General features: G+C 48.3%; 1 protein-coding gene across 6 annotated transcripts in view; it reads right to left on the bottom strand.

The window, feature by feature from the left end:
- meis1b (Meis homeobox 1 b) overlaps window positions 1-26,500 on the bottom strand; it is a 187,659-nt gene that overhangs the window by 69,394 nt on the left and 91,765 nt on the right. The window lies entirely within an intron of this gene.

Genomic DNA, 26,500 nt, shown 5'->3' with positions numbered 1-26,500 from the left:
CACTGGGTTCTCTCTGCTATCACAGGGCCTCATCCCATTAGCCTTTAGCCACACTGGGTTCTCTCTGCTATCACAGGGACTCATCCCATTAGCCTTTAGCCAAACTGGGTTCTCTCTGCTATCACAGCACCTCATCCCATTAGCCTTTAGCCACACTGGGTTCTCTCTGCTATCACAGGGCCTCATCCCATTAGCCTTTAGCCACACTGGGTTCTCTCTGCTATCACAGCACCTCATCCCATTAGCCTTTAGCCAAACTGGGTTCTCTCTGCTATCACAGCACCTCATCCCATTAGCCTTTAGCCACACTGGGTTCTCTCTGCTATCACAGCACCTCATCCCATTAGCCTTTAGCCACTCTGGGTTCTCTCTGCTATCACAGCACCTCATCCCATTAGCCTTTAGCCAAACTGGGTTCTCTCTGCTATCACAGCACCTCATCCCATTAGCCTTTAGCCACACTGGGTTCTCTCTGCTATCACAGCACCTCATCCCATTAGCCTTTAGCCAAACTGGGTTCTCTCTGCTATCACAGCACCTCATCCCATTAGCCTTTAGCCACACTGGGTTCTCTCTGCTATCACAGCACCTCATCCCATTAGCCTTTAGCCACTCTGGGTTCTCTCTGCTATCACAGCACCTCATCCCTGGGTTGTTTCTCCCCACTTCTACTAGCAGCATTTATTACGAGGGGAATGGGATGTTTCACCATCACCACACCTGCTGCAGAGCCTCCCTCTGAGACTAAAGAGGGGGTGTTATGAAGCAGTGTGCTTGCCGCCCTAGCTGGAGACATACAGAGAGAGAGCTAGCCTAACGGTGAGTGTTGCTCGGTGGACTGCGGAGCTGGCTGATGAGCTGGGGCTAATTCAGGGGTGATTATGTCGTTTGCTGGCCCACTAACCCTCTTTAAGCCAGTAATTACCTCCTATTTGAGCGAGGGGAGGCAAGGGGAGGCGAAGGGAGGCACTCCAAAGCAGTTGGGGCCTGCACCACGCGGGGAAGGAAACACACGGACACAGCTGGAGGTGGAATAGGCTGCCGTAGGGCTGGGAGGCGGGAGGGGGTGGGGTTGGCTGTAATAGGACTGCTGGGGGATTAAGGGGGAACCGTGGCACATCACAACCCTAGCCAGGTAGCACCGTAGGCTGGGTAAAGACGGTGGAATTGCCCCCCCCCCCCCCCTCCAACACATACTTCAGGTTATAGCCACAGCTAGTGAGCTAAAAAAAAAACAGAGGTTCAAAGGTCAGATTAGAGGGTTGGGTTAGAGGGTTGGGTTAGAGTGTTGGGTTAGAGTGTTGGGTGTTGAGTTAGAGTGTTGGGTTAGGGTGTTGGGTTAGGGTGTTGGGTGTTGAGTTAGGGTGTTGGGTTAGAGTGTTGGGTGTTGAGTTAGGGTGATGGGTGTTGAGTTAGGGTGTTGGGTTAGGGTGTTGGGTTAGGGTGTTGGGTTAGGGTTTTATGTGTTGGGTGTTGGGTTAGAGTGTTGGGTGTTGGGTTAGGGTGTGGGGTTAGGGTGTTGGGTTAGAGTGTTGGGTGTTGGGTTAGGGTATTGGGTGTTGAGTTAGGGTATTGGGTGTTGGGTGTTGAGTTAGGGCATTGGGTGTTGAGTTAGGGTATTGGGTGTTGGGTTAGGGTATTGGGTGTTGAGTTAGGGTATTGGGTGCTGGGTGTTGAGTTAGGGCATTGGGTGTTGAGTTATGGTATTGGGTGTTGGGTTAGGGTATTGGGTGTTGGGTTAGGATGTAGGTGTTGGGTGTTGAGTTAGGGTGTTGGGTGTGGGGTTAGGGTTAGGGTGTTGGGTTAGGGCGTTGGGTTAGGGTATTGGGTTAGAGTGTTGGGTGTTAGGTGTTGGGTGTTGGGTGTTGGGTTAGAGTGTTGGGTACGGTGTTGGGTGTTGGGTTAGGGTGTGGTGTTAGGGTTAGGGTGTTGGGTTAGGGTATTGGGTTAGAGTGTTGGGTGTTAGGTGTTGGGTTAGAGTGTTGGGTTAGAGTGTTGGGTTAAGGTATTGGGTGTTGGGTGTTGGGTTAGAGTGTTGGGTGTTAGGTGTTGAGTTAGGGTATTGGGTGTTGGGTTAGAGTGTTGGGTGTTAGGTGTTGGGTGTTGAGTTAGGGTGTTGGGTTAGGGTATTGGGTATTGGGTGTTGGGTTAGGGTGTTGGGTTAAGGTGTTGGGTGTTGAGTTAGGGTGTTGGGTGGTGGGTTAGGGTGTTGGGTGTTGAGTTAGGGTGTTGGGTTAGGGTGTTGGGTTAGGGTGTTGGGTGGTGGGTTAGGGTGTTGAGTTAGGGTGTTGGGTTAGGGTGTTGGGTTAGGGTGTTGGGTTAAGGTGTTGGGTTTTGAGTTAGTATGTTGGGTGTTGGGTTAGGGTGTTGGGTGTTGGGTTAGAGTGTTGGGTTAGGGTGTTGGGTTAGGGTGTTGGGTTTAGGTATTGGGTGTTGAGTCAGGGTTAGGGTTGAATCTCTATTGTCAAGAGACAGAGGTGAAAACGCAAAGCATCTTTACTACACGATTACACATCCTACCCAGACTACCACCTTCACCCCTAACACACACACACACACACACACACACACACACACACACACACACACACACACACACACACACACACACACACACACACACACACACACACACACACACACACACACACACACACACACACACACACACACACACACACACACACACACACACACACACACCAGACCAAATTGGGCTTGTAGCGATGGACGGTGGGAGGATGCGAGAGAGATGCATGGTTCGGAGACTCGTGGAATCAGGTTTCCATATTGTAGCTTGATCTAAGGGGGGAAAATCCAGTCCATTTAACTTGACTTTCAAGGAAATTTGACTTTAGTTAATACCATTGAAATACGATACTCTAAGGAAGCAATTTGGAGACCAGAGAACATTGTAATAACCTGTGTGATATTATTATGTTATTATCATAATTACCCTCATGACCACATGGTTTTAATTAGAATATATGTGTAACCCCTGGAGGGGGGGGGGAGTTGAAAGTAGGTAAAGATATTTTACAATTGTTCCCTTATGCTCCTTCAGCTGCAAGGAGGAGGAGGAGGAGGAGGAGGAGGAGGATGGGAGGAGGAGGAGGATGGGAGGAAGCCCTGCTAGAGAGATGAGGTGATGTTTCTTTCTTTACTTCTGTCTTCATGTTTCTCCTTGACATCTTTCTATTGCTCAAAACACACACCCCTCCTCCTTCATATCTCTCATCTCTCCCTTTCTCACACATTCTCTCCATCTCTTCCACTCTCTCTCTCTCTCTCTCTCTTTCACCCTTCTTTCTCTCATCCTACCCAACTCACTCTCTCTCTCTTCCTTTTTCTCTCTCTCTCTTCCCCCCTCCCTCTCTCTCTCTCTCTGTTCTCTCTCTGCAGAGGAGGGCCTTCCCCATCAGTGCACCACTTTTACGAATCGATGACTTAATCTGTTGAACCAAACAAGTGAGCAGCGACCGCTTCAACCTCATTCATTTCCTCCCCCACCATCACCATCACTACCACTGCTAGCACAGCACGCCTCAGAGAGAGAGGGGGAGGTGGGAAGGGGGGACTGACAGCAGACAGAGAAAGAGAAGAACAAAGGGTGGACTGAGAGAAAGAAAGGAAGACAAGGACAGAGTAAGAGAGGCAGAGCTTCCCACCACACGTATCCATCTCTTTCCTCCCAGACTACTGCTCTAACATAGTTCATTCCTGGCAGTGGAGGAGCCACCTAATACAACAGGCAGGTAGCATCCCTCTCAATCCACTGAGCATAGACACATGCTCCAGCTGCCTCCCCCAGTCTCTGCTATCTCCCCTACCACCTCCTGCCTCCTCCTCCTGTCTCCCCCTATCTCCCCTACCACCCCTACCACCTCCTGCCTCCTCCTCCTGTCTCCCCCTATCTCCCCTACCTCCACCTGTCTCCCCCTACCTCTTCCTGCCTCCACCGTATCCCCTCCCTCCCCTCCCTCCCCCTACCTCCCCTACCTCCCCTGTCTCCCCCTACCTCCCCTGTCTCCTCCTACCTCCTCCTGTCTCCCCCTACCTCCTCATGCCTCCTCCTGTCTCCCCCTTCCTCCCGTCACCTCCCCTTTCCTCCCCCTTCTTGCCCCTACCTCCCCCTTCCTCCACATTACTCCCCCGTCTCCCCCTACCTCCCCCTTCCTCCCCCTACCTCCCCCTTCCTCTCCCTACTTCCTCCTAAGGGACGCCACGGATCATCTGGTAGGACTAAACACACCAGCAGCACCTCTATGCCTCTGTTAGCTCTAGAGACAAAGATACTACATACTGTAGAGATACACACAGACACTGTACTCAGATTCTATACACAGCTTCATAAATACACACTGTTTCCTCTGTTACATGACTCTGGTAGCTCTAGAGACAGAGATACTAGATGGAAACACACACAGCTTTAGAAATACTGTTTCAGATGGTGAAATGCATTATAGAACAACACTGTTGAAACGTATTGTAAGAAATGTTTTAGAGAAAGGGAATGCATCACTGTTGCTTTTTGTTAGAGCTGTAGAAATACATTATAGATCAGCAACACACAGTTTGCCATTACCTCTGTTACAGCTATAGAAAATACATTATAGAACGGCAACAACACATAATTGTATCTCTCTATGGAAATACATTATAGATCAGCAACACACTTTTCCATTACCTCTGTTAGAGCTATAGAAAATACATTATAGAACGGCAACAACACATAATTGTATCTCTCTATGGAAATACATTATAGATCAGTAACACACTGATTTCCATTACCTCTGTCACGGCTATAGAAAATACATTACAGAACAGCAACACATAGCTTTCTCTAAATGGGAATGTGAGTTCCAATCGTTCCATGAGTGTGTCTGAAATTCTATACTGTAGTTTAGGCCGAAGATAATCCAGAGGTTTAACTATCCCCCAATCTACTGTTACTTCCTGATTCTGCTGGTCCATACAAAATCAATGGTGGCAAAGACAAAGAGCATGTTAAAAGGCTCAGCCGACCCATAAACAGATGATGTACTTCCACAAAATGGCATAAAATCATTTTAGCTCCCGTCAGAGACAGAGAGATAGACCCACAGTAAAGACACACAGTAAAATGTCCCTAAACCTCACCACTGAAAAACACTTTGATTGTGCTGGCTTTGCAACATCCACTGGCTTGTAAACGAGCAACCGAAGGTAAGGGGGAGGGAGAGAGTGAGAGAGAGAGAGAACAAGAGGTACTGGGAGACTGAGAGAAAGGTAAGGGGGGGGGGAGAGAAGGCGTCTACAACTGCTGGGAATTCCTTGCCTTTCCGAGGGTAATATTTGTCTCAAGAAGGGGAGAGTAGGAAAAAGAGAGAGATAAAAAGAGAGAGAAAAAACAGAGAGAGAGAATAAGCATAGGGAAAGAGAGATAATAGGCAGAGCGAGAGAGAGAAGCAGAGAGAGAAAGGGAGAAGCAGAGAGAGAAAGGGAGAAGCAGAGCGAGAAAGGGAGAAGCAGAGAGAGAAAGGGAGAAGCAGAGAGAGAAAGGGAGAAGCAGAGAGAGAAAGGGAGAAGCAGAGCGAGAGAGAGAAGCAGCGAGAGAAAGGGAGAAGCAGAGAGAGAAAGGGAGAAGCAGAGAGCGAAAGGGAAGAGAGAGCTCACAGGCCCCTGAACAGCACGCTTGGGTGAGATTACAAGTGGGAGGAACTGAATTGATAAATTAGTTCAGGCAACGTGCAAACTGATTACCGCGACTGCACTGCCATAGAATCCATCAGGCACACCGTCACACAGAGACACAGACACACACACACACACACACACACACTTGCTGAGTGAAGCAAACACTTAGAGAAATGCAGAGAGATATAAACAAACCACACACATACACAGTACAAAGACCTACATGAAACACAAGCACACACACACAGACACACACACACACACCAGAGTGTATCTAGGGCGGAGTGTAGCGGTACACAGTGGATGGAGAATCTGCAGCGGCTGTAAGTAAAAGGTATTGAGCTGCTGACTCCAGAGAGCCAGACAAATCCCAGAGAACTAAAACTCACAGCACACACACACAGACAGAGGAGAATGAAGGCTAGCAGCTAATGACAACAACGTCAGCTAGCTAATTATCTTGGCTAGGCTATAGCTAGCTATTTCTCTCGGCTAGTCCATTGCTAACAACATACTACACTTGTGCCAAATATAGCTACATATGCAAGAAAAAATGTTTTAATTTTATTTAACCAGGTAAGTAAATTAAGAAAAATGTATTATTTACAATGAAGGCAAGAGGCAAAAGGCCTCCTGTAGGACGGAGGCTGTGATAAAAAAAAAAGGCAAAAAACAATGTAAACCAAAAACGGACAAGACAGACGACAACATGCTATGCAATATACAGCTACACCCACAGTATGTAATACATATTACTGTTCTACCTTTAGGTGTGAGTAAGCTATAGCTAACGCTACATTAACATCAGGGGTCCTGTAGCTCATCATGCTACTGTTCTACCTTTAGGTGTGAGTAAGCTATAGCTAACGCTACATTAGCATCAGGGATCCTGTAGCTCATCATGCTACTGTTCTACCTTTAGGTGTGAGTAAGCTATAGCTAACGCTACATTAGCATCAGGGGTCCTGTAGCTCATCATGCTACTGTTCTACCTTTAGGTGTGAGTAAGCTATAGCTAACGCTACATTAGCATCAGGGTTCTACCTTTAGGTGTGAGTAAGCTATAGCTAACGCTACATTAGCATCAGGGGTCCTGTAGCTCATCATGAGGTTATAGCTAGATACTGTATGGAAACCCAGCCTCAAGCTAACCGCAGCATTCGATTACAGCATTTTTTGTTGCTGACGCTTCTCTCTGCACGTCACACACACACTCCAATACATACCACAGTGATAGTGAGAAACTCTACACCCCACCCAAGCACTGATGTCACCCTGGAGATGATTGTGTGTGTGTGTGTGTGTGTGTGTGTGTGTGTGTGTGTGTGTGTGTGTGTGTGTGTGTGTGTGTGTGTGTGTGTGTGTGTGTGTGTGTGTGTGTGTGTGTGTATGCGCGCGCGCATTGGCCCGAGGCAGAGTGTGAAGCTTTTATTGGGATTTGCAAATCAACTACAAGTGGTAAGTGGAGAGAGAATCTGCAGAGCTTTCACACATCCAAGGGACTAGGCCTGTGTCCATACTCCAGCTAGCCAAATGAGGTCTACACACCAGCCAGGTCACCCATTATACAAGTCAGTATTTGACGTCTATCCATGTCTGAGGACGTTGGGAGATGACGTGGAAACTGGCTACTAGGGGCAACAGTGAGTGCTGTTACCTTCAAGTAGGTTTGGGTTTTGCTAAGACATTGTGGACGGGGATGGTGGATCACTGGATTCAAACATCCAACCTTTAGAATCAAAGGCAGATGCTTCCACCCGTCCACCATCTCCTAGTAAAACCCAAACCTACTTGAAGGTAACAGTGCTCACTGTTGCCCCTAGTGGCCAGTTTCCACGTCATCTCCCAACGTCCTCAGACATCTCCTAGTAAAACCCAAACCTACTTGAAGGTAATATCATCTCCCAACGTCCTCAGACATCTCCTAGCTGGAGTACGGACACAGGCCTAGTCCCTTGGAAAGTGGTTTTAGAGATTTTTGTTTTCAGCCTATCCCAAACCTTAACCCCTACCTTAAACATTTTGAGTAAAAACCTAAACTTCATCTGAAACATTGGCAATAACTTCGAAATTTGACATTTCAGAAACATGGATGAACGTCTCACACACACACACACACACACACACACACACACACACACACACACACACACACACACACACACACACACACACACACACACACACACACACACACACACACACACACACACACACACACACACAGTCCCTTGCTAACTCCTCCCGTCCAGCTGATAATTATGAATAGAACCACTGAGATTCAGAGGCAGAGCATGAGGCCATGGTTGATCTAACAGGCGCTGATGAAACCACACATCAACTCTGGTCTGTCTGCTAAGAGGGGACACAGTATAACCCAGATCTAATGTTAGATACTGCTGAGTACATCTAACATTGTTGTAGGTTTTAGCAACATGCTAATAACGAAGTTGTGCAGAGTTTACATAGATCCAGTGTTTTCAGATCACCACTAGAGCCTAGGAGGCGAGGGTCTAGGGGTCCGTTTGGAAGGGGGCCTAAGTTTGCATAGATCCAGTGTTTTCAGATCACCACTAGAGCCTAGGAGGAGAGGGTCTAGGGGTCCGTTTGGAAGGGGGCCTAAGTTTACATAGATCCAGTGTTTTCAGATCACCACTAGAGCCTAGGAGGCGAGGGTCTAGGGGTCCGTTTGGAAGGGGGCCTAAGTTTACATAGATCCGGTGTTTTCAGATCACCACTAGAGCCTAGGAGGCGAGGGTCTAGGGGTCCGTTTGGAAGGGGGCCCAAGGGCTCAGATACAGCAGTAGATAACCTCTTGAGAATACAGGGGGTGCTGTTTCAACTTCGACATTTTGCGTTCCCAAATTAAACTGCCTCGTACTCAATTCTTGCTCGTACAATATGCATATTATTATTACTATTGGATAGAAAACAATCTCTAGTTTCTAAAACCGTTTGAATTATGTCTGTGGGTGAACCAGAAGTCTTTCTGCAGCGAAAATCATGACAGGAACTGCGAAGGTCTGAAAACTAGGCTCTGATCTCGGATCAGTTTAAAGCTCTGTATGTGTCCTATGGGTCGAAATGAACTGCACCCGCCTTCCCCTGGATGTCAGTAACCAATGAGAAGTGGAATGGAGTCTCTACGTATTTCTCAGACTTTATAAAAGGCCATGGAGTGGGATGTCCGTTCTTTTCGACGCTCGTCAAGACGCAAGAGAGGACATCAGAATGGCATGCTCAAAAGCTCTCGTTATCGGCCTAAGATATATCCGTCTGATTTAATTCGATATAGGTGTTAGAAACATCATAACGAAGTTATTTTAAACCGATTTATATCAGTTTATGCGAGTATATTGCAATTTTCTGAATTTTCGTAGTATTGCGTTTGGAGGATTTGGACATGTGTGTGCCACGTAGCTATTGTTAGCTGCTAAATCCGAAGTTGAAGAGGACGTTTTACAACAAAGCAACGATTATTTTGGACAAAGGACACCTTGGCCAAGATTCTGATGGAAGCTCAACTAATAGTAAGAACTATTTATGATGTTAATTCGTTGTTCTGTGGAAAAATGTAAAAGTATTTTTCGGCCATTATTGCGGCACTGGTCTGGCTGTAACGCACACTGTATGTCTAGTAACGTTAATTTTAAAAATCTAACACAGCGGTTGCATTAATAACTAATGCATCTTTCAATTGCTGTCCAACCTGTATTTTTTTGTCAAGTTTTCGATTATTTATTGATTAGATTAGGTGCCTTTCCAAGATGGGGCCGGCCAGAATGCATGCCATGTTTTTACTGATTACATTGCATAACCACGATTTGTGCTGCTAAATATGCACATTTTCGAACAAAAGCTATATGCATTGTGTAATATGATGTTACAGGACTGTCATCTGATGAAGTATATCAAGGTTAGTAAAATTATATATCTTTTGCTGGGTTGTTACGATCGCTAACCTGTGCTGCTGGTAAATTGCTTGTGTTTCTGGCTATTGTGGTAAGCTCATATAATGCTATATTGTGTTTTCGCCGTAAAACACTTAAAAAATCTGACATATTGGCTGGATTCACAAGATGTTGGGCTTTCATTTGCTGTACGCTGTGTATTTTTCAGAAATGTTTTAAGATGAGTAATTAGTTATTTGACGTTGGTCTCTGTAATTATTCTGGCAGCTTCGGCACTATTTCAGATTGCAGCTGCAATGGTAAACTATGATTTATACCTGAAAAATGCAAATTTTTCTAAAAAAACATATGCTATACCATAAATATGTTATCAGACTGTCATCTTATGAAGTTGTTTCTTGGTTAGTGGCTATATATATCTTTATTTAGTCGAATTAGTGATAGCTACCCATGCAGGAAAAAAATTGTGAAAAAAAAAAGTTGTGTCTTTTGCTATCGTGGTTAGCTAATAGATTTACATATTGTGTCTTCCCTGTAAAACATTTAAAAAATCAGAAATGATGGCTGGATTCACAAGATCTGTATCTTTCATCTGGTGTCTTGGACTTGTGATTTAATGATATTTAGATGCTAGTATTTACTTGTGACGCTATGCTAGGCTATGCTAGTCAGCTTTTTTTACTGTAGGGGGTGCTCCCGGAACCGGGATGGTGACTCGTGAGAAGATAACCCAGAGTTCTTAGCACCTCTGAGCATAATGCCGGCTGTTATTTGCAAACCGAGTGAAAATGTCGGCAATCAGACGTCTAGATGCGGGTGGTGTGAAAAAACACATTGCTCTGAAGGATCGGCAGACTAACACTAGATCCACATTCGCTGTGATTTATGCGAGGCTAAAGTCTGAGTGTTCGAGGGAGTCATATTGGAAACCTGGCAACTGTTGATCCCTTCCAGCGCTACTGACCGACCTTGAGGCTTCGTAAAGTTCTCACGTTCTCAAGGAAACCAACCCCCCACCCCTTGACCAAACCCAGACACACACACACACACACACACACACACACACACACACACACACACACACACACACACACACACACACACACACACACACACACACACACACACACACACACACACACACACACACACACACACACACACTAGCATACACACACACATGCTCACGCACACACAGCACACACAATCCCAGCCAGATACAGCCCCCAACAGCCTTGGTTTGTAGCAGCCATTTTGAGGTTGTGGTTCAAAGGTGACGTGAATGAAAAGTTAACTGCTCTGGCGGGACATTAAACAGAGGGGGGAAGAGTTGCAATACAGAGAGGCAGAAAGAGAGAAACCTATATTCCCATATCTATTAAGTGAAATACCACAGTGTGTCACCATAGCAGCAAGATCCACAGCAGCAAGATGTGTGACCTGTTGCCACAAGAAAAGGGCAACCAGTGAAGAACAAACACCATTGTAAATACAAACCATTTTTATATTTATTTATTTTCCCTTTTGTATTTTAACTATTTGCACATCGTTAAAACACTGTACAGAGACATAATATGACATTTGAAATGTTTCTATTCTTCTGAAACTTTTGTGAGTGTAATGTTTACTGTTCATTTTTGATTGTTTATTTCACTTTTGTTCATTATCTATTTCACGTGTGTTGGTAATGTATACATACGCTCCCCATGCCAGTAACCCAGAGAGAGAGACAGAGAGTTAATCAAATTGCTACCCGGACTATTTGCATTGAACCCCCCCCTTTTTTATATGATGCTGCTACTCGCTGTTTATTATCTATGCTTGGTCCCTTTACCTCTACCTACATGTACCGTACAGATTACCTCAATTACTTAGACTAACCTGTACCTCCACTCATTTACTCGGTACTGGTACACCCGTATATAGCCTCGTTATTGTTATTTTATTGTGTTACGTTTTTATTAAATGTTTTACTTTAGTTTATTTAGTAAATATTATCTTTCTTAAAACTGCATTGTTGGTTAGGGGCTTGTAAGTAAGTATTTCACTGTAAGGTCTGTTGTATTTGGAGCATGTGATTTGATTTGATTTGTGAAAGAGAAAGAGAGAAAGAAAGAAAGAGAAAGAAAGAGAAAGAGAGAGAGAGAGAGAAACCTGGCAAAAAGTGAACAGAAAGAGACAGAAAAAGTGAACAGAAAGAGACAGAAAGAGTGAACAGAAAGTCAGAGGGGAAACTCGTATCTCCATCCATCTCGCTCTCTCTCTCTCTCTCTCCATCAATTGTTCCATCCATCTCTCTCTCTCTCTCTCTCTCTCTCTGTCTCTCTCTCTCTCCATCAATCATTCCACCCATCTCTCTCTCTCTCGCTCCATCAATCGTTCCACCCATCTCTCTCTCTCTCTCTCCATCAATCATTCCACCCATCTCTCTCTCTCTCTCGCCATCAATCGTTCCATCCATCCATCTTTCTCTTGCCATCTTTCGTTCCATCCATCATGACACAGATGGTCTGTCAGGTGTCGATGTCAGGAGTGATGGCCTCCCTATGCCCCAACCATACGGACTGTACCATTATCCCCCAACTCCCCTCCTCCCCCTCCCCTCCCCCCCATGCCTCTACCAGATGGACTTGTCTGACTATCTCATTCCTTCACTCCTGACGCCCAAGACACTTAGTCTCCTGGAGAAGATGGGTCACTGGCCATGAACACACACACACACACACACACACACACACACACACACACACACACACACACACACACACACACACACACACACACACACACACACACACACACACACACACACACACACACACACACACACACACACACACACACACACATACACACACAGTCATACACACACACGCACACTTTTTTCTCCAGTGTGTGTGTGAGCGTGTGTGTGTGTGCGAGCAAATGAGTGTGTGCGAGCGTGTGTGTGTGTGTGTGTGTGTGTGTGTGTGTGTGTGTACAGGGGGTCAGTCCACCAAGAGAAGCCCCCATAGAGAGGGCCCTGTCAAGAGAGGTAATTGATGATGTTTTCATTACAAGGTGTGGGGTGTGTGTGTGTGTGTGTGTGTGTGTGTGTGTGTGTGTGTGTGTGTGTGTGTGTGTGTGTGTGTGTGTGTGTGTGTGTGTGTGTGTGTGTGTGTGTGTGTGTGTGTGTGTGTGTGTCTAGAATTGACTCAGCTGCCACCTCTTTGACACCAACTACTATAACGAGTGGCCAAGACATTCAGTCATCACTTCCAAATGTCTGACAACACACACACACACACACACACACACACACACACACACACACACACACACACACACACACACACACACACACACACACACACACACACACACACACACACACACACACACACACACACACACACAGCCAGAGAGTCAGAACAGCTGAGGGTCAAGAAAACTGAAAACAAATGTATCTTTGTTTTATTTTTGCAAAGCACACAAAGACAATCTCATTCAACTCTTTATTTGGTAGTGGAGCCTCAGATTCTGACGGGCACTTAGATAGAATTATGAAATAATCAGAGACCTTAGGCCACATATAGCAGAGATAAACTCCATCTCAGGATTAATTAACATGAACAGGCTTTTATAAACTCCATCTCAGTATGAAGATGAACAGGCTTTTATAAACTCCATCTCAGTATGAAGATGAACAGGCTTTTATAAACTCCATCTCAGTATGAAGATGAACAGGCTTTTATAAACTCTATCTCAGTATGAAGATGAACAGGCTTTTATAAACTCCATCTCAGTATGAAAGGCGTTCTGGTCTTGTTTTACTTCAACGGATGAAGGGAAAACAGCAACTACAACAATGACTAGAGGAAGGATTGAAGCCAAGACAGTTTTCAGTCTGGGGAACATTCAGAACCACATGGGTGCCATTTCACCAGAGCCAATAGGGAATAGGGTGCCATTTGACCAGAGCCAATAGGGAATAGGGTGCCATTTCACCAGAGCCAATAGAGAATAGGGTGCCATTTCACCAGAGCCAATAGGGAATAGGGTGCCATTTCACCAGAGCCAATAGGGAATAGGGTGCCATTTCACCAGAGCCAATAGAGAATAGGGTGCCATTTCACCAGAGCCAATAGGGAATAGGGTGCCATTTCACCAGAGCCAATAGGGAATAGGGTGCCATTTCACCAGAGCCAATAGGGAATAGGGTGACATTTCACCAGAGCCAATAGGGTGCCATTTCACCAGAGCCAATAGGGAATAGGGTGACATTTGACCAGAGCAAATAGGGAATAGGGTGACATTTGACCAGAGCCAATAGGGAATAGGGTGCCATTTCACCAGAGCCAATAGAGAATAGGGTGCCATTTCACCAGAGCCAATAGGGAATAGGGTGCCATTTGACCAGAGCCAATAGGGAATAGGGTGCCATTTCACCAGAGCCAATAGGGAATAGGGTGCCATTTGACCAGAGCCAATCGGGAATAGGGTGCCATTTCACCAGAGCCAATAGGGAATAGGGTGACATTTGGGACTCACACCATGAAGTTCTGTGATCTATTTTGTTATATATTTTTTTTAACCTTTATTTAGCTTTGGAGTACATTTCTGGAATGGTATGGAAGTTATGGCAGCTAGGTCAGTCTCCATTGAGGTTTGGGGCAAAATGAAGCCATGCTTGTCGAGGGCAAAGCTTTGGCAGGATGGCAACACTCCGCCAGGTCTAGGTAATCTGACCTCAAAGGTTTATTGTAAAGATCTCAGTTGTCTCCCCCTCCAGCCCTAACCTTAACCATTAGTAGCATGAACCAATGCTGACCCTGTATCAGAGCTTAGCTAGTGAATACATCTATACTTAGACAGTGGTTACCACTCCCCTCCCCCACACCCAAAACTCCAAACCCCTATCTCAGCCCACAGTACTTCTACCTCCTTACTTAACCTGGTTTTCTGTAAGGATCCTGGGCCTCCCAAGAGCCTCCCTTCATCTCCTCTTAGCTCCTCTAAGCCCAAAATTACCTCTGGCCCTCCACAAGACTCCTCTCCGCTCCTCTCATCTCCTCTCCTCTCCGCTCCTCTCCACTCCTCTCATCTCCTCTCATCTCATCTCCTCTCCGCTCCTCTCATCTCCTCTCCTCTCCGCTCCTCTCCACTCCTCTCATCTCCTCTCATCTCATCTCCTCTCCGCTCCTCTCATCTCCGCTCCTCTCATCTCCTCTCAGCTCCTCTCATCTCCTCTCATCTCATCTCCTCTCCGCTCCTCTCATCTCCTCTCAGCTCCTCTCAGCTCCTCTCATCTCATCTCCTCTCAGCTCCTCTCATCTCCTCTCATCTCATCTCCTCTCCGCTCCTCTCATCTCCTCTCAGCTCCTCTCATCTCATCTCCTCTCATCTCCTCTCATCTCATCTCCTCTCCGCTCCTCTCATCTCCTCTCAGCTCCTCTCATCTCCTCTCATCTCATCTCCTCTCCACTCCTCTCATCTCCTCTCATCTCATCTCCTCTCATCTCCTCTCATCTCCTCTCATCTCATCTCCTCTCATCTCCTCTCCTCTCCTCTCATCTCCTCTCATCTCCTCTCATCTCCTCTCCTCTCCTCTCCTCTCCTCTCCTCTCCTCTCATCTCCTCTCATCTCCTCTCATCTCCTCTCAGCTCCTCTCATCTCCTCTCCTCTCATCTCATCTCCTCTCATCTCCTCTCAGCTCCTCTCAGCTCCTCTCATCTCCTCTCATCTCCTCTCATCTCCTCTCATCTCATCTCCTCTCATCTCCTCTCAGCTCCTCTCAGCTCCTCTCATCTCCTCTCATCTCCTCTCATCTCCTCTCATCTCATCTCCTCTCAGCTCCTCTCATCTCCTCTCATCTCATCTCCTCTCAGCTCCTCTCATCTCCTCTCATCTCCTCTCATCTCATCTCCTCTCATCTCCTCTCAGCTCCTCTCAGCTCCTCTCATCTCCTCTCAGCTCCTCTCATCTCCTCTCATCTCATCTCCTCTCATCTCCTCTCAGCTCCTCTCAGCTCCTCTCAGCTCCTCTCATCTCCTCTCAGCTCCTCTCATCTCCTCTCATCTCCTCTCATCTCCTCTCATCTCCTCTCATCTCATCTCCTCTCAGCTCCTCTCAGCTCCTCTCATCTCCTCTCATCTCATCTCCTCTCAGCTCCTCTCAGCTCCTCTCATCTCCTCTCATCTCCTCTCATCTCCTCTCATCTCCTCTCATCTCAGCTCCTCTCATCTCCTCTCATCTCATCTCCTCTCATCTCCTCTCATCTCCTCTCCTCTCCTCTCCTCTCCTCTCATCTCATCTCCTCTCCTCTCCTCTCATCTCCTCTCATCTCCTCTCATCTCCTCTCAGCTCCTCTCATCTCCTCTCCTCTCATCTCATCTCCTCTCATCTCCTCTCAGCTCCTCTCATCTCCTCTCATCTCCTCTCCTCTCATCTCATCTCCTCTCATCTCCTCTCATCTCCTCTTAGCTCCTCTAAGCCCAACATTACCTCTGGCCCTCCACAAGCCTCCTCTCAGCCCCCCCTACCTCTAATCATCCACAAGCCTCCTTCCAGCCTCCTCTCAACCCTGCCAGTGCAGAAATGAATGATATGGTTTTTCACACCTGTTTCTGCTCAGGAACACTGCAGCACGGTGGTGGTGGTAAACCCAGTTTTCCAGAGGGGGAGGTATGTGTGTGTTCCCCCACCAAGGCTACATCTGGGCGCGGGCGCTAGCTAAATTATAACCCTAATTGCATTAATGGATATTATGGCTGAGTGCCAGATGGCAACCTATTCCCTACGTAGTGCATAACTTTTAACCAGGGACCAAAGGGCCTACGTTTCATACATAGAGAATAGGGTGTCATTTGGGATCGAGCCTATGCCCTGCAGTTGGCAGTTTTTTTCTCTCTCCCTCTCTCATTTCTCCCTCTCTCATTTCTCCCTCTCTCATTTCTCCCTCTCTCATTTCTCCCTCTCTCATTTCTCCCTCTCTCATTTGACACTCTATAAAGGAGGATGAAAAAAAGAGAAGAAGTGGTTGAGGCGGTTTTAAGTTTTTACGAGCTGTGATCGCGGAGACCCATCGTTACCATGATGTTGTGTACAAATAGGAGAAGCCGTGTGAGAAGTGTGTGTGTGTGTGTGTGTGTGTTGCCATGCAGACACACACAATCTGAAGGGGCTGATTTCCATCTAATTACTTTATCACATCATTTCACAAATTGCCTTTTCATTGGGGAGCGGAGAGCAGCACAGGGGCACGCTGGGAATCTGGAGCGCGTGTGTGCGTGCGTGTGTGTGCGTGTGTGTGCGTGTGCGTGCGTGTGTGTGCGTGCGTGCATGTATGTGTGTGTGTGAGCGCTGGGATTCTGGGGCCAATCCTTTAATTTACTACTCATTTCTTGTTAAATTAAACAAGAAAATACCATTTGTGAGAAGAGGGGGATTGGAGGAAATCAGGAAAGCAGGGAAGGGGAAAAAAGGACTCCAATTCCACAGCAGGGAGGAGGGAAAGAGGAGAAGTGTAGTGAACCCTCCATTTCTCCTCTGACTGGCACCATCACTCCATTTCTGTTTCAATAAACAGATCAAACAAAAAGCAGGAGAGAGGAAACAGCATTCAGGAAAGAGGGAGGGATGGATGGAGGGATGGAGGGATGGAGTGCTTGGCCCTTTGTTTGTCTTTCCTTCACCACAAGTTTACAGCTGTGTGTTCCAGCTGGCACTTAACTGCATGCCCAGACACCCATGAGTGACAAGCAACAGACTGCATTGTTTTGTTGTGTTTCTCCAGCTTGGCTCAGAGGGAAGAAAATCATCCAGGCACTTGACTTTATTTGGAACACAGTCAGCAACACAAGTCATTAGGCACATTGGAACGAAAGAAAGAGGGGAAGGGGGGGTATATATCTGTGATGGTGGTTAGCCTATCTAGCCTTGAAAACTAACAAACACAGCATCTTCATATCACATAGAATACCATCTCTCTATCCCTCCCTCTTTATACTCCCCTCCCTCTTCCTCTCTCTCCTTCTCCTCCTTTCTCCCTCTCTCTCCTTTTCCTCCTCTCTTCCAGTCTCTTTATACTCCCCTCCTCTCTCCCTCTCTCTCCTTCTCCTCCTCTCTTCCTCTTTCTCCTTCTCCTCCTCTCTTCCTCTCTCTCCTTCTTCTCCTCTCTTCCTCTCTCTTTATACTCCCCTCCTCTCTTCCTCTCTCTCTTCTTCTCCTATCTTCCTCTCTCTCCTTCTCCTCCTCTCTCCCTCTCTCTCCTTCTCCTCCTCTCTTACAGTCTCTTTATACTCCCCTCCTCTCTTCCTCTTTCTCCTTCTCCTCCTCTCTTCCTCTCTCTCCTTCTTCTCCTCTCTTCCTCTCTCTTTATACTCCCCTCCTCTCTTCCTCTCTCTCTTCTTCTCCTCTCTCCCTCCCTCTCCTTCTCCTCCTCTCTCCTTCTCCTCCTCTCTTCCTCTCTCTTTATACTCCCCTCCTCTATTCCTCTCTCTCTTCTTCTCCTCTCATCCTTTCTCTCCTTCTCCTCCTCTCTTCCTCTCTCTTTATACTCCCCTCCTCTCTTCCTCTCTCTTCTTCTCCTCCTCTCTTCCTCTCTCTCCTTCTCCTCCTTTCTCCCTCTCTCCTTCTCCTCCTCTCTTCCAGTCTCTTTATACTCCCCTCCTCTCTTCCTCTCTCTCTTCTTCTCCTCTCTCCCTCCCTCTCCTTCTCCTCCTCTCTCCCTCTCTCTCCTTCTCCTCCCTTTATACTCCCCTCCTCTATTCCTCTCTCTCTTCTTCTCCTCTCTTCCTCTCTCTCCTTCTCCTCCTCTCTCCCTCTCTCTCTTTCTCCTCCTCTCTTACAGTCTCTTTATACTCCCCTCCTCTCTTCCTCTTTCTCCTTCTCCCCCTCTCTCCCTCTCTCTCCTTCTCCTCCTCTCTTACAGTCTCTTTATACTCCCCTCCTCTCTCCCTCTCTCTCCTTCTCCTCCTCTCTTACAGTCTCTTTATACTCCCCTCCTCTCTTCCTCTCTCTCCTTCTCCTCCTCTCTTCCAGTCTCTCTCTTCTTCTCCTCTTTCCCCCCCTTTTTAATATCCCTCCCTTTCTACTCTGTCTCCTACCTCCTACCTGGTCTCTGTTATATCCCTCCCTTTCTACTCTGTCTCCTACCTCCTACCTGGTCCCTGTTGTATCCCTCCCTTTCTACTCTGTCTCCTACCTCCTACCTGGTCCCTGTTGTATCCCTCCCTTTCTACCCTGTATCCTACCTCCTACCTGGTCCCTGTTGTATCCCTCCCTTTCTACTCTGTCTCCTACCTCCTACCTGGTCCCTGTTGTATCCCTCCCTTTCTACTCTGTCTCCTACCTCCTACCTGGTCCCTGCTGTATCCCTCTCGTTCTACTCTGTCTCCTACCTCCTACCTCCTACCTGGTCCCTGTTGTATCCCTCTCGTTCTACTCTGTCTCCTACCTCCTACCTGGTCCCTGTTGTATCCCTCCCTTTCTACTCTGTCTCCTACCTCCTACCTGGTCCCTGTTGTATCCCTCCCTTTCTACTCTGTCTCCTACCTCCTACCTGGTCCCTGTTGTATCCCTCCCTTTCTACTCTGTCTCCTACCTCCTACCTCCTACCTGGTCCCTGTTGTATCCCTCTCGTTCTACTCTGTCTCCTACCTCCTACCCGCTCCCTGTTGTATCCCTCCCTTTCTACTCTGTCTCCTACCTCCTACCTCCTACCTGGTCCCTGTTGTATCCCTCTCGTTCTACTCTGTCTCCTACCTCCTACCCGCTCCCTGTTGTATCCCTCCCTTTCTACTCTGTCTCCTACCTCCTACCTGGTCCCTGTTGTATCCCTCTCGTTCTACTCTGTCTCCTACCTCCTACCTGGTCCCTGTTGTATCCCTCCCTTTCTACTCTGTCTCCTACCTCCTACCTGGTCCCTGTTGTATCCCTCCCTTTCTACTCTGTCTCCTACCTCCTACCTGGTCCCTGTTGTATCCCTCTCGTTCTACTCTGTCTCCTACCTCCTACCTGGTCCCTGTTGTATCCCTCCCTTTCTACTCTGTCTCCTACCTCCTACCTGGTCCCTGTTGTATCCCTCCCTTTCTACTCTGTCTCCTACCTCCTACCTGGTCCCTGTTGTATCCCTCTCGTTCTACTCTGTCTCCTACCTCCTACCCGGTCCCTGTTGTATCCCTCCCTTTCTACTCTGTCTCCTACCTCCTACCTGGTCCCTGTTGTATCCCTCCCTTTCTACTCTGTCTCCTACCTCCTACCTCCTACCTGGTCCCTGTTGTATCCCTCCCTTTCTACTCTGTCTCCTACCTCCTACCTGGTCCCTGTTGTATCCCTCCCTTTCTACTCTGTCTCCTACCTCCTACCTGGTCCCTGTTGTATCTCTCTCGTTCTACTCTGTCTCCTACCTCCTACCTGGTCCCTGCTGTATCCCTCTCGTTCTACTCTGTCTCCTACCTCCTACCTCCTACCTGGTCTCTGTTGTATCCCTCTCGTTCTACTCTGTCTCCTACCTCCTACCCGGTCCCTGTTGTATCCCTCCCTTTCTACTCTGTCTCCTACCTCCTACCTGGTCCCTGTTGTATCCCTCCCTTTCTACTCTGTCTCCTACCTCCTACCTGGTCCCTGTTGTATCCCTCTCGTTCTACTCTGTCTCCTATCTCCTACCTGGTCCCTGTTGTATCCCTCCCTTTCTACTCTGTCTCCTACCTCCTACCTGGTCCCTGTTGTATCCCTCTCGTTCTACTCTGTCTCCTACCTCCTACCTGGTCCCTGTTGTATCCCTCCCTTTCTACTCTGTCTCCTACCTCCTACCTGGTCCCTGTTGTATCCCTCTCGTTCTACTCTGTCTCCTACCTCCTACCTGGTCCCTGTTGTATCCCTCCCTTTCTACTCTGTCTCCTACCTCCTACCTGGTCCCTGTTGTATCCCTCTCGTTCTACTCTGTCTCCTACCTCCTACCTGGTCCCTGTTGTATCCCTCTCGTTCTACTCTGTCTCCTACCTCCTACCTCCTACCTGGTCCCTGTTGTATCCCTCTCGTTCTACTCTGTCTCCTACCTCCTACCTCCTACCTGGTCCCTGCTGTATCCCTCCCTTTCTACTCTGTCTCCTACCTCCTACCTGGTCCCTGTTGTATCCCTCTCGTTCTACTCTGTCTCCTACCTCCTACCTGGTCCCTGTTTTATCCCTCCCTTTCTACTCTGTCTCCTACCTCCTACCTCCTACCTGGTCCCTGTTGTATCCCTCTCGTTCTACTCTGTCTCCTACCTCCTACCCGCTTCCTGTTGTATCCCTCCCTTTCTACTCTGTCTCCTACCTCCTACCTGGTCCCTGTTGTATCCCTCTCGTTCTACTCTGTCTCCTACCTCCTACCTGGTCCCTGTTTTATCCCTGTCGTTCTACTCTGTCTCCTACCTCCTACCTGGTCCCTGTTGTATCCCTCCCTTTCTACTCTGTCTCCTACCTCCTACCTGGTCCCTGTTGTATCCCTCTCGTTCTACTCTGTCTCCTACCTCCTACCCGGTCCCTGCTGTATCCCTCCCTTTCTACTCTGTCTCCTACCTCCTACCCGGTCCCTGTTGTAGCGACAGCAGCCACCCACCTTCCACTTCCTGTTGCTGTTCAGTACTAGCAGCTGAGACTGAGACTGGGTCTGGGACTGAGACTCCCCAGTGGCCATGTAGTGGGAGGACAACACAACACAACATAACAGTGTACAGGGGAGAGCAGTCTGATCTACATGACATTGGTTTACATTCTAGGTTGGGTAACTGACAACTGCTGATGTAAAATATTTGATCATATTCTATTCTATTCTATTCTACTCCACTTCTATTCTACTCTATCAAGCTGCTTAACGCAGTGCCATCATACTCCTCTGTGTGTGTGTGTGTGTGTGTGTGTGTGTGTGTGTGTGTGTGTGTGTGTGTGTGTGTGTGTGTGTGTGTGTGTGTGTGTGTGTGTGTGTGTGTGTGTGTGTGTGTGTGTGTTGATGATTAATTACTGTTGTGTCTATCTCTAAGGGGCCAGGCTCTCTCTCTCTCTCTCTCTCTCTCTCTCTCTCTCTCTCTCTCTCTCTCTCTCTCTCTCCTTCTTTCTCTGTCTGTGCCTCCCTTCCTAGCTGAGACAAAGACCAGATGATATGTGTAAAACTATGCTCTCACTAGCTCCAGTCATGGATGTTCCACTCGGTCTTTTGAAGCAGGGACAAAGCAGTGTTCTGCTGGAACAACCTGTTTCTGATTCCTCACTCTTGCTGAGTATGCTTCCCACTTTCTCTCCCTCTCCCCCTCCCTCCCCCCCTCTCTCCCTCTCCCTCCGAATCCCACTTTTTCTCTGTCTCTAAACACAACCCTTTGGCACAGGCCTAGCTGTTAGCCAGCAGGTTATTGAGTTCTCTCTCTCTTTCTCTACCTCCCTCCCTCCCCTCTCTCTCTCTTTCTCTACCTCCCTCCCCTCTCTGTGTGTCTCTCTCCCCCCGCTCTCCCTCTCTTCCTCCTTCTCTCTCTCCCTCTCTTCCTCCTTCTCTTTCTCCCTCTCTTTCTCCATCTCTTTCTCTCTCTGGGTTGGTACAGTGTTAACTTGGTCCTCTGTTCAGGGAGAAATGTTGTCCACAGAGGAAGTGTCTTTGTAAAGCAGGCTTTGTTTCAGACTGTCCTCTGAAGGCCCTGAAGGTTTGGGGTTAAAGGGAGGGTGAGGGGGGTGAAGGTTTGGGGTTAAAGGGAGGGTGAGGGGGGTGAAGCTTTGGGGTTAAAGGGAGGGTGAGGGGGGTAAAGGTTTGGGGTTAAAGGGGGGGTGGGGGGGTGAAGGTTTGGGGTTAAAGGGAGGGTGAGGGGGGTGAAGGTTTGGGGTTAAAGGGAGGGTGAGGGGGTGAAGGTTTGGGGTTAAAGGGAGGGTGAGGGGGATGAAGGTTTGGGGTTAAAGGGAGGGTGAGGGGGGTGAAGGTTTGGGGTTACAGGGAGGGTGAGGGGGGTGAAGATTTGGGGTTAAAGGGAGGGTGAGGGGGGTGAGGGGGGTGAAGGTTTGGGGTTAAAGGGAGGGTGAGGGGGGTGAAGGTTTGGGGTTAAAGGGAGGGTGAGGGGGGGTGAAGGTTTGGGGTTGAAGGGAGGGTGAGGGGGGGGTGAAGGTTTGGGGTTGAAGGGAGGGTGAGGGGGGGTGAAGGTTTGGGGTTGAAGGGAGGGTGAGGGGGGTGAAGGTTTGGGGTTAAAGGGAGGGTGAGGTTTGGGGTTAAAGGGAGGGTGAGGGGGGTGAGGGGGGTGAAGGTTTGGGGTTAAAGGGAGGGTGAGGGGGATGAAGGTTTGGGGTTAAAGGGAGGGTGAGGGGGGTGAAGGTTTGGAGTTAAAGGGAGGGTGGGGGGGTGAGGGGGGTGAAGGTTTGGGGTTAAAGGGAGGGTGAGGGGGTGAAGGTTTGGGGTTAAAGGGAGGGTGAGGGGGGGTGAAGGTTTGGGGTTGAAGGGAGGGTGAGGGGGGGTGAAGGTTTGGGGTTAAAGGGAGGGTGAGGGGGGGTGAAGGTTTGGGGTTGAAGGGAGGGTGAGGGGGGGTGAAGGTTTGGGGTTAAAGGGAGGGTGAGGGGGGTGAAGGTTTGGGATTAAAGGGAGGGTGAGGGAGGGTGAAGGTTTGGGGTTGAAGGGAGGGTGAGGGGGGGTGAAGGTTTGGGGTTGAAGGGAGGGTGAGGGGGGGGTGAAGGTTTGGGGTTGAAGGGGAAGGTGAGGGGGGTGAAGGTTTGGGGTTGAAGGGAGGGTGAGGAGGGGTGAAGGTTTGGGGTTAAAGGGAGGGTGACGGGGGTGAAGGTTTGGGGTTAAAGGGAGGGTGAGGGGGGTGAAGGTTTGGGGTTGAAGGGAGGGTGAGGGGGGGTGAAGGTTTGGGGTTAAAGGGAGGGTGAGGTTTGGGGTTAAAGGGAGGGTGAGGGGGGTGAGGGGGGTGAAGGTTTGGGGTTAAAGGGAGGGTGAGGGGGATGAAGGTTTGGGGTTAAAGGGAGGGTGAGGGGGGTGAAGGTTTGGGGTTGAAGGGAGGGTGAGGGGGGGTGAAGGTTTGGGGTTAAAGGGGGGGTGAGGGGGGTGAAGGTTTGGGGTTGAAGGGAGGGTGAGGTTTGGGGTTAAAGGGAGGGTGAGGGGGGTGTTCTGAAAGGGGTTGTTTCCGAAAGAGGCACTGTGTGTGTGTGTGTGTGTGTGTGTGTGTGTGTGTGTGTGTGTGTGTGTGTGTGTGTGTGTGTGTGTGTGTGTGTGTGTGTGTGTGTGTGTGTGTGTGTGTGTGTGTGTGTGTGTGTGTGTGTGCGTGTGTGCGTGTGCGTGCTCATGCACACATGTTTTATGGCAGGGGGAGTCACATTAGACAAATTGGTCGAGAACACATTTCATTCTGACATAATAAAATGCAGCTTCCTGTCTTCCTGCTCAGGTATAATGACAATACAACATCCAGCCTCCTGGCTTCCTGCTGAGGTATAATGACAATACAACATCCAGCCTCCTGGCTTCCTCCTCAGGTATAATGACAATACAACATCCAGCCTCCTGGCTTCCTCCTCAGGTATAATGACAATACAACATCCAGCCTCCTGGCTTCCTCCTCAGGTATAATGACAATACAACATCCAGCCTCCTGGCTTCCTCCTCAGGTATAATGACAATACAACATCCAGCCTCCTGGCTTCCTCCTCAGGTATAATGACAATACAACATCCAGCTTCCTGGCTTCCTCCTCAGGTATAATGACAATACAACATCCAGCTTCCTGGCTTCCTCCTCAGGTATAATGACAATACAACATCCAGCCTCCTGGCTTCCTCCTCAGGTATAATGACAATACAACATCCAGCCTCCTGGCTTCCTCCTCAGGTATAATGACAATACAACATCCAGCCTCCTGGCTTCCTCCTCAGGTATAATGACAATACAACATCCAGCCTCCTGGCTTCCTCCTCAGGTATAATGACAATACAACATCCAGCCTCCTGGCTTCATCCTCAGGTATAATGACAATACAACATCCAGCCTCCTGGCTTCCTCCTCAGGTATAATGACAATACAACATCCAGCCTCCTGGCTTCCTCCTCAGGTATAATGACAATACAACATCCAGCCTCCTGGCTTCCTCCTCAGGTATAATGACAATACAACATCCAGCCTCCTGGCTTCCTCCTCAGGTATAATGACAATACAACATCCAGCCTCCTGGCTTCCTCCTCAGGTATAATGACAATACAACATCCAGCCTCCTGGCTTCCTCCTCAGGTATAATGACAATACAACATCCAGCCTCCTGGCTTCCTCCTCATGTATAATGACAATACAACATCCAGCCTCCTGGCTTCCTCCTCAGGTATAATGACAATACAACATCCAGCCTCCTGGCTTCCTCCTCAGGTATAATGACTGTCTGTCTGTACAGGTGGGGATATCCTCAGTCTCTCCTATAGCACATAGGCTACACACCGCTAACCGCTAGCACACCTCTGGAACAAAGATAATAGACGTCAACAACTAACCCACTAATTCACCAATGGATACAAGGAGACGGGGAAGCTTACAGTTCTAGTCAGAGCCACGTCTGTAGAGAGGTTCTAGTCAGAGCCACGTCTGTAGAGAAGTTCTAGTCAGAGCCACGTCTGTAGAGAGGTTCTAGTCAGAGCCACGTCTGTAGAGAGGTTCTAGTCAGAGCCACGTCTGTAGAGAGGTTCTAGTCAGAGCCACGTCTTTAGAGAGGTTCTAGTCAGAGCCACGTCTGTAGAGAGGTTCTAGTCAGAGCCACGTCTGTAGAGAGGTTCTAGTCAGAGCCACGTCTGTAGAGAGGTTCTAGTCAGAGCCACGTCTGTAGAGAGGTTCTAGTCAGAACCACGTCTGTAGAGAGGTTCTAGTCAGAGCCACGTCTGTAGAGAGGTTCTAGTCAGAGCCACGTCTGTAGAGAGGTTCTAGTCAGAGCCACGTCTGTAGAGAGGTTCTAGTCAGAGCCACGTCTGTAGAGAGGTTCTAGTCAGAGCCACGTCTGTAGAGAGGTTCTAGTCAGAGCCACGTCTGTAGAGAGGTTCTAGTCAGAGCCACGTCTGTAGAGAGGTTCTAGTCAGAGCCACGTCTGTAGAGAGGTTCTAGTCAGAGCCACGTCTTTAGAGAGGTTCTAGTCAGAGCCACGTCTGTAGAGAGGTTCTAGTCAGAGCCACGTCTGTAGAGAGGTTCTAGTCAGAGCCACGTCTGTAGAGAGGTTCTAGTCAGAGCCACGTCTGTAGAGAGGTTTTAGTCAGAGCCACGTCTGTAGAGAGGTTCTAGTCAGAGCCACGTCTGTAGAGAGGTTCTAGTCAGAGCCACGTCTGTAGAGAGTTGGGCCACCTTCTGGAATGTGTTATATTGTTTTAAATGATAGACTTTCAGTCACATAGCATTATTTAAATATTCCACTTGTGTAATGTTAACGGGACACTAACGTGGCTCCTATATCATATTGAACTGTACTGTAAATGCATCCTAACGCTCATTCTACACAATATATTCACCTTGTAATGTAACGGGGAGAAACACGGCCTACAGCACTGGTGCTTCTAGACATTATAGTGAAACCAAGAAACCAAAACCAGAGAGGACTTTCATGGAATTCCAAGCGCCTGACTAATACATAGTGTACAGATTTGTTCTTGGTGAATAATGAAGGTCTTATCTACGACGTTGTCTCTAGCCAGGGGCAGGTTAGCTTCAAGATGATCCAATTACACCAGATGAGGAGAGAGAGAGACAGAGACAGAGACAGAGACAGAGACAGAGACAGAGACAGAGACATAGAGAGAGAGAGAGAGAGAGAGAGAGAGAGAGAGAGAGAGAGAGAGAGAGAGAGAGAGAGAGAGAGAGGGAGAGAGAGAGAGCAAGAGAGAGAGAGGGAGAGAGAGAGAGAGAGAGAGAGAGAGAGAGAGAGAGAGAGAGAGAGAGAGAGAGAGAGAGAGAGAGG

Source organism: Salvelinus alpinus, chromosome 3 (assembly GCF_045679555.1).
Source record: "Salvelinus alpinus chromosome 3, SLU_Salpinus.1, whole genome shotgun sequence".
NCBI lineage: Eukaryota > Metazoa > Chordata > Actinopteri > Salmoniformes > Salmonidae > Salvelinus > Salvelinus alpinus.
Note: the sequence above shows the minus strand (reverse complement) of the source record. Positions and strands in the feature narration are given on the sequence as shown.